Genomic DNA, 14641 nt, shown 5'->3' with positions numbered 1-14641 from the left:
TGGCTCACGCATCGGCCTCCACAGCCACATGAAGTGGCACCAGCGTCAACGACGCTGAACCGCCCCCCCCACCCACCCCATCCCCCCCATCCCTCGGAGCAAGCGTCATCATCGAACACAATGGACAGCTAAGAAGGTGTGATCGGGTGAGAGTGTGTTTGTGTGCGCGTGAATTTGTGAATGTGTGTGCATGCATGCGTACGTTTGTGGGAGTGACTGTGGATGTGAACATGTGTGTGTATGTGTGTGAGTGCATGAGTATGTGTGTGCCCGGGTTGTGTGTGTGTATGGGTAAGAGAATGTGTGTGCGTGTGCACGCATGTATGTGTGTGTGCATGTGTGAGAGTATGATTGAGTGCATGAGTATGTGTGTGTGTACACACGGGCGCGTGTGTGTATGGGGAAGAGAAAGTGTGTGTGCATGCGTTTGTGTGAATGTGTGTGTGATTGTTTATTTGAGTGTGTGTGCGTGCAAGAGAATGAGTGTATGTATGTGTATGTGTGTGTGCGTGAGAGTGCCTTTGTGAATGTGTGTGTGTTTATACGTGTGTGTGTATGTATGGGTGTCAGAATGTTTGTGTATACATGTGTATATGGTGTGTGCACGCATGTATGTGTATGCATGTGTGTGCATGTGTGAGTGCATGAGTATGTGTGTGTGTGTGTGTGCGTATGGGTAAGAGAATGTGTGTGTTAATACATGTGTGTGCGTGCGTGCGTATGGGAATGAGAGTGTGTGTGTGTGCATACGGGTAGTATGAGCGTGTGTATGTTTGCTTGCGCGTGTGTGTGTGCGTGTGAGATTGTGTGTGTCCGTGTGTAGGTGTGTGTGAGTGACTGGGTGTGAGAGAGTGTGCGTGCATAGGTCTGCGTGTGCATGAGTAAACATGAGTGTATGTATTTGTGAGTGCGTGTGCATGACAGAGAGAAAGGGTGTGTGTGAGAGTATGTGTGTGTGTGATGGAGTGTATGTGAGAGAGAGGGTGTGTTTGTGTGACTGGGTGTGTGAGAGGGTGTGTAGGTGTGTGAGTGCATGTGTGCGAGTCTAGGTGCATATGAGTGTGTGTATATATGTGTGTGAGTGTGTGACTGAGTGTGTGTGTATGTGTATATGATTGTGTGTGTATATAAATGTGTGTGTGTGTATATGAGTGTGTGTGTGTGTATATATGTGTGTGTGCGTGTGTGTGAGTGTGTGTGTGTGAGTGTGTGATTGAGTGTGTGTATGTGTACATGAGAGTGTGTATATATACATATATATGTGTGTGTGAGTGTGTGTGTGTGTGTGTGTGTGTGTGTGAGTGTGTGATTGAGTGTGTGTATGTGTACATGAGTGTGTATATATACATATATGTGTGTGTGTGCATGTTTGTGTGTGCGCACATGTGTGTCTCTACTCCAGTTAGGAGAGGGACACTGAGAAGTGTGTGTATTGACACGTGTTTGTGTCTCTGCAGGCTTGTGTGTGTGTGCGTGAGTGCATGAGTTTGTGTGTGTGTGCTTGCGTTTGTGTGAATGTGTGTGGATGTGAGTGTGTGTGTGTGAGAGAGAGGGTGTGTGTGTGTGTGTGAGTGACTGAGTATGAGAGAGTGCGAGAGAGAGTGTGTGTGTGTGTGCATACGGTTACGAGTGTGTGTACATATGTATGCATGTGTGTGTGCGCGTGAGAGTGCACTGGTGAATGTGTGTGTTGGTGTGCGAGAGATTGTGTGTGTCCATGTGTAGGTGTGTGTGAGCACGTGTGTGATCGGGTGTGAGAGAGTGTGTATGTGTATGTAAGTGTGTGAGTGTGTGTGCATGAGTGTGTGCGTGCGTGGGTGTGTGAGTGCGTGTGCATCAGTGTACATCAGTGTGTGTGTGCATAGGTAAGAGAATGTGTGTGTGTTTATACATGTGTGTGAATGCGTATGGGAATGTGAATGTGTGTGTTGACACGTGTTTGTGTCTCTGCACGCATGTATGTGTGCGTGCGTGGGTGCATGAGCTTGTGTGTGTGCGTTTGTGTGAATGTGTGTGTGACTGGGGATGTGAGTGCGTATGTGTGAGAGAGTGAGGGTGTGTGTTGAAGTGACTGAGTATGAGAGAGAGAGAGAGTGTGTGTGTGTGTGTACATACGGTTATGAGCGTACATATGCATGCATGTGTGTGTGTGTGCGTGTGAGGGTGCACTGGTGCATGTGCGTGAGTGTGTATGCGTGTGTGTGCATGTGCATGTTTGTGTGTGTGTGTGTGTGTGTCTACTCCAGTTGGCAGAGGGATACTGAGGAGTCCCACACTCCAAATCCAGCACAGAGGGGTGTGTGTTGAGTGAAGTGTGTGTGGAATCTGTGCAGGAGGGTCAGTGTGTCAGAGTCAGAGACGCTGTAGAAGGACAGAGTGCCGGCCGGACGGTCCACACACACTCCTACCCTGTACACACGCACTCCTCTACCATCATCATCATCATCATCACACACTCCTGCTCTGCGGTAGGGGGAGGTGAGGGCAGGTATGCGTGTTTGGTTCTTATTGTGCCAGACAGAGTAACTGAGTTTATCAGGGTCACCGCGCTTAAAGCACCCCAGACTCCAGGAGTTTTTATTCCATCCAAACCTACAGTCATAATCCCGTCCTTTCCTGCTGATTCCTTTATCTGTCACTGCTATATAAACCCCTCCCCTCTCAGACACACTGAACTCAGCCTCCCAGTAACAGCGCTCACACACACTCTCTCTGCACACAACCTGCTCCCAGTACTTAAATCTCTCTGGATGATCAGGATATGGCTGCTCCTCTCTCCCCGGTGTGTGTGTCACCCTCCTGTTCCCCTCAGACAGAGACAGCTCTCTGTGCGCTGTGTTTGGATCCAGTGTGAGCTGACAGCCGTCTGCACACCAGAGACATTAATGAGATTAATTATCATTATTAATATTCACCTTATTATGTGTGTGAGAGAGAAAGGACAGTCATAGTACCTCTGTGTGTGTGTTTGTGTACATATGTGTTTCTGTTTGTGTGTTTATGTGTGTAAGAGAGAAGTCTTTCGCTCTCTCTCTCACACACACACACACACACACACAGCAGAGTGTGTATCTATGCAAAGTGTTCTGTCGATACAGACTCACATTTCCTGGGTCCTGTTCTCTCCTCCATGGTCCACACTGTAAGAACAGCAGAACAGAATTCTGAATTTTAACCATCCTTTATTTCCACTCTTAACACACCAATGACATCACATATATAAAAACAAAGGCACAATAAAACACAAAACCACGATCATATGAAAAAACACAAATCTGTCAGAAAGGAAACTTATTCCATTCACTCACCCTGTTCCATGTGCAAAAACAGCTCCCCTCCCTCCACTGAACATAAAACACCCTTATAACACACACACTCTGAAACACACTCAGGTTCTCCATTGCTTTGTAATACTGAAACTCCACCATCACTGTGTCCCTGATCAAATCCCTAACTACAACAACCACATCTTATTTACTGCAGTGATCCCGTGCAGCACCCTCCACAGGAGATCCCCAACTCTCTAGAGTAACGCTGGTTTGTACAGTGCCCTCCATGCCCCCACCCAACTCCTTTTGTGTGTGTGTGTGTGAGGTGCACTATGGAAACTCTCTGTACTTACAGCAGTGTGAGTGTGTGTGTGTGTGTGTGTGTGTGTATGAGGTGCACTAAGGAAACTCTCTTTACTTACAGCAGTGTGAGTGTGTCCAGTTTAGCAGCAGACAGCGCTCTCACTCCTGAGTCTCCTGGGTGATTGTGTCTCAGGTCCAGCTCTCCCAGGTGTGTGTGTGTGCGTGTGTGTGTGTGTGGTGCATTGTGGAAACTCTCTGTACTTACAGCAGTGTGAGTGTGTCCAGTTTAGCAGCAGACGGCGCTCTCACTCCTGAGTCTCCTGGGTGATTGTGTCTCAGGTCCAGCTCTCTCAGGTGTGTGTGTGTGTGTGTGTGTGTGTGTGTGAGAGGTGCATTGTGGAAACTCTCTGTACTTACAGCAGTGTGAGTGTGTCCAGTTTAGCAGCAGACGGCGCTCTCACTCCTGAGTCTCCTGGGTGATTGTGTCTCAGGTCCAGCTCTCTCAGGTGTGTGTGTGTGTGTGTGTGTGTGTGAGGTGCAGTGTGGAAACTCTCTGTACTTACAGCAGTGTGAGTGTGTCCAGTTTAGCAGCAGACAGCGCTCTCACTCCTGAGTCTCCCGGGTGATTGTATCTCAGGTCCAGCTCTCTCAGGTGTGAGGGGTTTGAACACAGAGCTGAAGCCAGAGAATCACAGCCTCTCTGTGTGACTCTACAGCCTGACAGCCTGCAGAGAGGACACACACACCTTACATGCATTAATATAAACTAACAGGGCTGTGTGTGTCAAACACATAGCAGTGTGTTACACACCATACACACATTAATACAAACTAACAGGGCTGTGCGTATCAAACACATAGCAGTGTGTTACACACCTTACACACATTAATATAAACTAACAGGGCTGTGTGTGTTAAACACATAGCAGTGTGTTACACACCTTACACACATTAATATAAACTAACAGGGCTGTGTGTGTCAAACACATAGCAGTGTGTTACACACCTTACACACATTAATATAAACTAACAGGGCTGTGTGTGTCAAACACATAGCAGTGTGCTACTTTACAGCACATTAATATAAACTAACAGGGCTGTGTGTGTCAAACCCCATCTACAGCTCAATATAAAATAACAGGGCTCTGGAATTAATCATGCCTATTTAAGAAAATGACCAGTTAAACTAAATTTGAACAGATTCAATTAATGTTCATAATTTTGAAGAATGTATGAATAGAACCGATTTGACGCTTCTCAAAAATATGTTTATTCCAACTGATGTCAGATTTAAAATGTGTTTCTACCAAGAGGAAGAACAGGAAAATGTTGCTTTATTTCTGTGAAGAAAAATAACTCTCTTGTCTATTTTAACATTAAAAACATTAGTAATATCAGTGCTATATTTAGTCATTATTAACATTAGTGCTGTGTTGTGTCACATTGGAACCCTTTTTGATTGAAGGGGTTTGTGTTTGTACTCACCCCAGTCTCTGCAGTTTACAGTGTGGGTCCTCCAGTCCAGCAGAGAGCGCTCTCACTCCGGAATCCTGCAGCTCATTGTCTCTGAGCTCCAGATCTCTCAGCTCTGAGTGAGGAGAGCGCAGGACTGAGGCCAGAACATCACAGCAGCCATCTGTGAGATTACACCAACCCAGCCTGTGGAGAGACCACACACACACACACACACACACACACAAACATGCACATGTACACACACACACAAACACAAACACACAACACACATGCACACACACACACAGACACACACACATACAACCACACACAAACACACACACAATTGAAATTCACTGCTAATTGTCACACTGTGCACCTTGGCAGCAGATAAATGTGGAATTTCCTATCTGTACAGTACGTGCATTCCTGGGATGTACACAGTACACACAAAAACAGGAAGAGTTTATATTAATTGTGTTCATAAAGTATTCTGACTAATCCACAAAAAAAAGGTTATCACTTGGCTCAATTAACAAAAAATAACTAAAAATAATGAGCCAATTCAACTCAAGGTTGGGGGCTTCCTGCAAGGATTTCATTATCAAAACTGTTCCATGTTGTGATGATATCACATGGGACACAACATGATTGCAAACATATTTCATTTGCTAACACAAGAAACTGCACTAGTATGATCACTATGGTGTACTTTACCTCACCTTCAGTCTACAAACATCTTTATATTTTAAAAACATTCAATCTTCATCTAATAATGTTACCAAGGCGGCAAATGAAATACACTGCAGCGCCATCTACTGGCTGCAGAGAAACACCACAACTGATTATTGCCATTGACTGGTACTACAGGTATACGGAGGACCAAAAATGTAAAAATAATAAATAAATATATGACGCAATAAATGAATTAATGTATAAATAAATACAAAAGCAAGAAAATGTAAAAATTAATGAATGTACAAATAAATTAATAGACAAAATCTGACAAATGGGTATTTGCATTTATTTCCATATTTATTTCTTGATTCATTCATTTCTGTGGATGTTCATTTCCATATTTATTTATTGCTTGATTCATTTATTTCTGTATATATTTATATCCTTATTTATGTTTTGATTAATTTATGCCTGTATATATATATATTTCTGTATTTATTTCTGTATTTTTTCATCCATATATTAATGAGGGGGCTGTCAATGAAAATATGTCATAGTGTCACAATATTTCCATTGGTTGATCGATACCAGAGTACGTAGATTCACTGTACATGCCTTGCTTCAACACCGGTTGCTATTTACCACATTTACGTTAGTAGGGCAGAGCAGGGCAAAACGTAACACAGATTTTATTTTTTTGGTTAGGTATTGCAGCTTGAGTGACGTATTTCAGGATAAACACTCAGAATGACCCTTGCTTTCTCTCCAACGAAAGGTAAGCGATTTTGATAAACATTTTGGGAGATATTGCCAAATAAAAGTTTGTTTTGGTGATATGTAAGCACATTGTTTTACCATAAGTATTTTTTGGGTGCTGTAATGTGTGTGCATATCAAAGATCCAAATGTATGTAATCGTAAACAGTCTTTTCGTGACTAACAGATTGCATATTTTTGATAGAGCAATCAGCTCCACCTGCAGGATTAAGGCATGCACGCAGACTCACAGAGCAAGGGAACATAACAGGATAGAAAAGGGAAGACATTCAACGGGAACTGCAGAATAATGCTGGGATAACTACAGAAGGGAATAGAACAGGACCACATAGAAGAGTTTATGATAAACTTTACTTTGGAGCTTAAAGAACTGTGGCATACATACAGCACGGCTGCACTCAATCTCCTGAACAAGCTACCTCACTACCTCACTGATGTCTTACATTGGTTGGCATATCCTGTTTCGAAAAGCCTAGGGCTCCACCTAGTGGATAACCTGACTACACTACAAATGTACAGTATCGTGATAAGTTTTCACCAGTTGGCAATAGGCTATGAAAAACATTTAAATGTAATCAATAGATAGATTAGAAACAGTGTTTGTATCCTAAAACATCAAACTGTATTGAGTTACCTTACTTTGTGTGAACCTTTAAAGGTATTAAAACTTAGGTTAGCTCACCATGTCAGTTTATGAATGGCATGTCCCAGAAATTCCATTATGGTATGAAATCATAATTGGGATGTAGGTGTGAATGGTTTGTATTAAAAATGATTAATCTAGTTCTAGTTATATTTTCAGAATTGAGCCAAATAGGAAAACTGTTGTTTCCTATACAGGCAAGAGATAGCCAGAGGCTTGAGCCTGGCTGACCTAGCTGAAAATGCTAGTCCTCATTATGTGCTCTTTTGTGTGGATGCTTTGACAGTTTGTTCCAGGTAGCTGCATCACAGAGATTGACCCTGTAGTGTTCAGCCATTTGGAGGAAGTGGCTCTTCGCCTGAATGTTTCACTCCATAATTCAGATTACACCAGATGAATTGGATGCCCTTCTCACATACTGCCTGAGGAAGCACTGAAGAGTTATTTATTAGTTGGTTTGTCTGTTCATCATGTTGCAGCACAATTAATTAACAATTAATCCCTTGCATGTCCACTTCCCATGAGTTCTCAACAGGATGCTTAGCAGGCTGATCTACACTAGATCATTTAAACTTAATACACTTATGCGAAGCAAGTTTTATCCATCTATGCCTCAGTGGTGTTTCTCCCATCTCACTAGTAATGCATTAATTGGTGTTGTTCTGAGTGCCCCACAGCATATCCTCAAAGCTTTTGCCTGTTTAACATGTGATGCCAGGAAAGGAATTGGGGTGCAGTCCACCAGGGGACAGCATCGGCCCTACAGAGAGGTACTGCCGCAGCTGTGTTTGTATAACCATGGGCTCTATCAGAGGCCTAGCTTCCAGGCCTAGGGGAGGGTGCTTTTAGATGGTGCTTGTGCTGGGCTATGAACAGTACGGTGGGTTGGTGGGTTGGTGCCAGTTTTGTTTGGAGCAGCTAAAGGTGCATATAATGACCTTGTGCTTTCTATAGCAATGAGGAGTCTCCTTGTGTTCCTGCTATATAATGACCCTGTGCTCTATATAGCAGTGATGAGTCTCCTTGTGTTCCTGCTATATAATGAGCCTGTGCTCTGTATAGCAATGAGGAGTCTCCTTGTGTTCCTGCTATATAATGACCCTGTGCTCTATATAGCAGTTATGAGTCTCCTTGTGTTCCTGCTATATAATGACCCTGTGCTCTATAGAGCAGTGAGGAGTCTCCTTGTGTTTCTGCTATATAGTGACCCTGTGCAACTTCTACCCTCTGCCTAGCAAGATACGTAAAGCCAACTGCTATAAATTTAAATGTTCTGAAATCCAGACTTTAGCTTTGGATTTGGATCAGCTTGACTCTGCGGTGGACGTCACGTGATTGCGTTACCACGGTAACGCAGTAACCGCGGCAGCTCTAGTTTGCCGGCCACTGACCTGTGTTCAAAGCCTCTCTAACTACTCTGAGAAATCTGTCCTCTAGCTGCGCTTTTCGCAAGTCTTCTCGGGTGAACTGTTCTAGCTGACCCAAATTGAGATGAGTTGCAAAAGCATACAGCTCAGGAACACCTTCTGCTGGAACACCTAGTTTGTCTGCCAAGTGCACATCACTGTCACTAGACTCCTGCACATGCACACAACCACAAATCGCCTTCACATCACCCAGTGAAAGGTTTCTCCACGTCTCAGTGTCCTGTTCAATCCAGTTTCGGGAAAGCAAATCAGCCTCAACATTGACCTTCTCAGGGCGATATTTTACTTCAAAACCGTACGTGGCTAGGGCAGCAAGCCACCTATGCCCTGTAGCATTAAGTCTCCCTGTCGTCAACACGTGATTGCGTTTCCGCGGTAATGCAGTAACCGCGGCAGCTCTAGTATAAGTATGGATTTCATTAGAGTGCAGAGCAGGTAGTGAATAATGGGGATGGATGAAGACTGCAATAAATGACAGAAGTGAATCCAGAAGTCGGTGAAAACCTAGCAAATGAAACTCAATACAGCTCAATGTAAAGTTCTACATGTGGGAAATAATAACACAAGGCTAGATTACTTTATGGGAGGAACAACGTTGGAATGTGCTCCATTTTGGGAGTAATAAGGCTTGTGTGTATTAGTGATGTGCGGATCGCAGTTATATCCGCGGGCACCACGGTTAATCTGCGGATCGGGTGGGCCGAGTCATAAAAATTAACATTCTGATTAATAGCGGATGGGTTGTGGGTGGGTGAAATAATACATCATTAATGAGGAAAATATTAATTACATTCTCTAAAATGTGAAAATATTTTAAGCTTAATTTGTCGTCAGGCGTGAATTAGCAGACTAGACTCTCGTTGCGCCAATTGCGGCGTCCATTTGTCCATTTAAGCAGCAATGGAGGCAAAAACTATCTGAGAGAAAATTAAAAAAGGAGAATTTAAAAAAGGAAGGGCAGAAAAGTTCCGTGTGGGAGCGATTTAGTGAATGACGTGTCAAGTGCAGGGTGTGTCATATGCAACAGCTGCGAAATAATGAGAAATAGAGGTAATGTGTGATCGGGTGCGGGTCTTTAAATCAGATAAAATAATTTGTTCGGGTCGGTGGCGGGTGGATGATTTATGCGTACATGTGGATTCGGATGACGTCAGAGCCGATCCGCGCATCACTAGTGTGTATGTGTGAAACCGCGCCCTGTACTCCTCCGGGAGCAGCGCACACTTTTATTTGAGTTATTTGAGTTTGATTTATTTATTTGAGTTTGTCAAGCACTTTAAACATCAGCAATTTTTAAGTTTATTTTTTAAACAATTGAGGTTATTGCCATTTCTTGTTTTTGCTGTGATTTAAATAAAGAGAAAACATTTATCTGCACCTTTATTCCTGTTTACAATCATTTACATGTGTTAAGAAATTACCAATGTGTATGGGAACTGACAAAAACGGTAACTCTTAAAATGTATTATTACGGCGCCAAAAGGTGCGGTGAAAAATTTTGGGTCTAACTAAATTATGTGTTGGTGCACCTAAATGAAAAAGTTAGGCGCACCAGTGCATCCAATGTAAAAAGTTAGTCTGGAGCCCTGTAAATCCAAGGAAGTTATACTTATTTTATACAATACCTTTGTCAGACCACACTTACAGAATTGTGTGCAGTTCTGGGGACTGTACTACAAGAAAGATATAGAGGATCTGGAAAAGGTTGAAAGAAGGGAAACCAAACTGGTTCCTGGTATGAAAGATAAAAGTTTTGAGGAAAGACTTCAGATGCTTAACTTCTTCAAGCTTAGTAAAAGTAGACTCAGGGTTATTTGACTGAGTCTTTTAAATTCATAAAGGGGATCAACAAAGTGAACTACAAGAGATTCTTCAGGTTCAGCTCTCTGTTCAACCCTATATTTCACTGCACAGATCCATAATCACTAATTCTATTTAATTAAGGTCACACAGTACACAGCACTACTCACCCCAGTGTCTGTAGTTTACAGTCTGGACTCAACAGTGTAGCACAGAGCAGCTTCACTCCTGAATCTCCCAGGCTATTGTAGCTGAGGTCCAGTCTCTGTAGTTTACAGTTTGGACTCATCAGTCCAGCACAGAGCAGCTTCACTCCTGAATCTCTCAGGTTATTGTAGCTGACGTCCAGATCTCTCAGGGGTGAGTTTGATGACTGAAGAGCTGAGGCCACAATTTCACAGGACTTCTCTGTGATGTCACAGTAGTTCAGTCTGCAAAGAAGAGTTTATATATTATTGTATGATTAAATAGCGCAATATACTGTAAAATCTGATATGTGCAATGTAACAGTAATCGCAAGTGATGAAGAGTGATGTTGAGGATTTTAAGTTTGTGATGCTCTGAGGAAGTTCTTTGCTACAATTAGACGTCCTGTTGGACAGAACTCTGACAGTTCTACAGATGAAATTCTTAGCCAAATGGCCCCCTTTCTCTTGACATTTGGCACAGATACAATCAAAAGTAAAGATGCAAGAAATAACTCTCTCAGAGTGGATAGTGAGTTAGGCTCTGCTTCTTTACTTTAGCTGGTAACTGTGACTAAATACTCACAGCATTGCAAGCCAACACAGCCTGCACAATACAAAAGCCAGATTCACTTTAGAAACAAGAATGCAAAAAAGTGATCTGTTCACATATAACCAGGTACTGTAGTGCAGTCTATCTGTTTTGCTGAGGTTATATATAACCATGTAGTGCAGTGCATCTGTTCTGCTGGTGTTACATATAAACAGGTAGTGAAACCAAAGCTATGCAGGAACTGTTAATGATCCCTCTGAGTTCCTTTTGTTGGAATAGTGATACATTTGATGGAGACACCATTTCACTTTTTCCAGGCTTTAGGAAACTTCAGAACCTTGTACAGGCCAGACTTTAGCCTGAGATAAGCCACAGTATTACCTCAAAAACAGGCACTTTAACAGTCCCCTGAGAAGACCTCACCCTGACACCCCTTATATCCTACAATTCCTCTACCTTCCTGTTTTCACTCTGTCTACAGGCACTATTGGATTCTGGGTTAGCCTACACCAGAATAAAGCAGAGACCAGGGTGGCACTACTGGCCTTGTAACATGGTGCATTTACTGCCTGACCTAATCGCACAATACAGTAACACAAACATTTCATTCATAACCACACTTGCCTCTCCCAAACCAAATCCAGCATTACATTAATCATTATGTTGAAAAAATATCTCATCTTCATGAACAATGTAAGAGGGGTACAGCCTGAGCAGGCTCTCTCTGGTCATCTCCCACTCACAAATTATCTATGCATGGACTAGGGATAAAAGGGGGATTCTTCCCCCCTTTTGAAAAACATGGATTTGATTCAATCAACATTTGTCCTTAACTGACTGACATTTAAAAGGAGGGATTCTTTTTTCTACACAAACACAGTTTGAACTACTTCACCAAAGGACACTGCCGTTGTACCCTTGAGCAAGGTACTTACCCTGCTTCAGTATATATCCAGCTGTATAAATGGATACAATGTAAAATGCTATGTAAAAAAGTTGTGTAAGTCGCTCTGGATAAGAGCGTCTGCTAAATGCCTGTAATGTAATGTAATGTAATGTAATGTCTGACGGGTCGTGGCGGTGGTGTTGCTGCTGTATATCATTCTAATCTTTTTGCTACTTTGAAATCCGGCTTCAAATGTAACTTTTTTAAGTGCTTGTTCTGTTTCGCACATCCAGACAAAAAAGCAGTCAGTTTTACCCTTTCAATTGTATACAGGCCACCAGGGCCATACAGTGGCTTTTTACTTGAGTTTGCTGATTTCCTTTCCAGCCTTGTTGTTAATTCAGATAAAGTAGTAATTGTAGGGGACTTCAATATTCACATGGATAGTGAAGGTGATCCTCTCAGATCAGCACTCTTGTCTATCACTGAATCTATTGGCTTCGATCAACATATACATCAGTCCACACATTCTCATAACCATACTCTTGATCTGGTCTTAACTTATGATACAGAAATAGCAAATATAGCGGTTATGCCTAAAAACCCTGTGCTATCAGACCATTATTTAATTACTGTCCAACTTTCACAAGTTTGTCATGTGTCACCAGATCCTTCATTCTACCGTATCTGTAAGCTTTCCTCCAGGACTGCAAATGCTTTTATTAATGAGCTCCCAGGCTCATTTGTGCACTGTGGGGATTTTCTTGGCTCCCACCCAAACACATACAAAAGTGCAAGCATTAGCTCAATTGATCAGCTGACAGACAACATAAATTACGTACTTTCCAGAACCCTGGATACTATCGCACCTCTTAAGAAGAGGAAAGTCCGCTATAAGAAATTAGCACCCTGGTACAATGACCATACTCGTGCTCTCAAACAAGCTTCATGCCAACCTGAGCGCAAATGGCGTTCTACTAAATTGCAGGTATTCCTCCAGGACTGGAAAGACAGTCTACTAACTTATAAACATGCCCTCTCCACAGCACGTTCCTCATACTTCTCTACTTTAATAGATGAAAATAGAAACAATCCTAGGCACCTGTTTAACACTGTTGCCAGGCTGACCAAGAATCAAGTTGATCCATGTGCCTCAATATCATTTAGTAGCAATGACTTCATGAATTTCTTTGATGACAGAATTCTAAAAATCAAGGGCAAGATTCAAAGTTCTCCTACCACCCCTCATATAGGGTCTGCCCTTCCATCCACTCAACGCATGGATGCAGAATCTTCAGAAGAATCTTCAGAAAGGGCGGCCTATCTGAACTCTTGTGCTCCAATAGATCTCATGGAGTTTAATGCCATAGTTAATTCCTAAAAATCCTCTACTTGTCTTCTAGACCCTATCCCTACGAAGCTTTTCAAGGAGCCATTACCAGTGATTGGAACACCAATGTTACATATTGTCAATGTGCCTTTAGCATCTGGACACATACCACAGACTCTTAAACTTGCAGCCGTCAAACCCCTTCTTAAGAAGCCAAACTCGGATGTGAATGACCTGTCTAACTACAGGCTTATCTCGAACCTCCCGTTCCTTTCTAAAATACTAGAAAAGGCCATTTCAAAACAACTTGGTTCATTTTTGCACTCCAAACATATAGGCCTATTGGAAGTTTTTCAATCTGGTTTTAGACCCTCTCACAGCACTGAAACAGCCCTGGTCAAAGTACTCAATGACCTACTCCTCGCTTCCGACCATGGCTGCATCTCTGTACGTGTGCTTTTAGACTTAAGTGCGGTATTTGACACAGTTGATCACCTCATCCCCCTGGATAGACTTGAAAATCTTGCAGGTCTCCTTGGACAGGCACTCTCTTGGATCAGGGTTGCTTTTTATCACTTGAGAAACATCTCAAAAATTCGGAAAATACTGTCCTTACATGATGCAGAAAAGCTAGTTCATGCTTTTGTTACTTCAAGATTAGATTACTGCAATGCTCTTTTGTCTGGATGTGCAAATTGCTCTCTGAAGGGCTCCAGCTAATTCAAAATGCAGCAGCTCGTATTCTCACTAGAACAAGCCAGTAAAAGTCCGAATAGACTATAAGATACTACTTCTTACCTTTAAAGCCTTACATGGGCTTGCCCCTTTGTACTTAAATGATTTACTTCTTCCTTATATTCCCTCACGAACGCTCTGTTCGCAGGGTGCAGGCCTCCTTGTTATTCCTAGAATTCCTAGAATCTAAAAGTACCATAGGTGGTAGAGCCTTCACCTATCATGCTCCCCTCCTGTGGAACAAGTTGCCTGCCCATGTTCGAGGCACAGACACTATCACCTCTGAGTCTGGTTCTGCTCAAGGTTTCTTCCTGTTATCAGTCAGGGAGTTCTTCCTTGCCACTGTTGCCCTAGGCTTAACCTTTGGGGGCCGGTTCTCTGTAAAGCTGCTTTGTGACAAAGCTCCTTTGTTAAAATACAGATTATAAAAAATTTAAATAAAGTGTTGGCCTGTAAAGCAAAAGTGAGCCTTTGATCTTGTGCCATTTGCCTTGCTTCTCAGCTCTTCCTTGGTCTTTTATGATCACAGTCTTGGATCTCTGGTCTTGATTCTTTAGCTGCTTATTTTACCATCCTGGGTCACAGTGGGGCAGACAAGCTG

This window comes from Anguilla anguilla, chromosome 19 (assembly GCF_013347855.1).
Source record: "Anguilla anguilla isolate fAngAng1 chromosome 19, fAngAng1.pri, whole genome shotgun sequence".
NCBI lineage: Eukaryota > Metazoa > Chordata > Actinopteri > Anguilliformes > Anguillidae > Anguilla > Anguilla anguilla.
The sequence above is the reverse complement of the archived record's forward strand: the minus strand, read 5'-3'. Positions refer to the sequence as shown.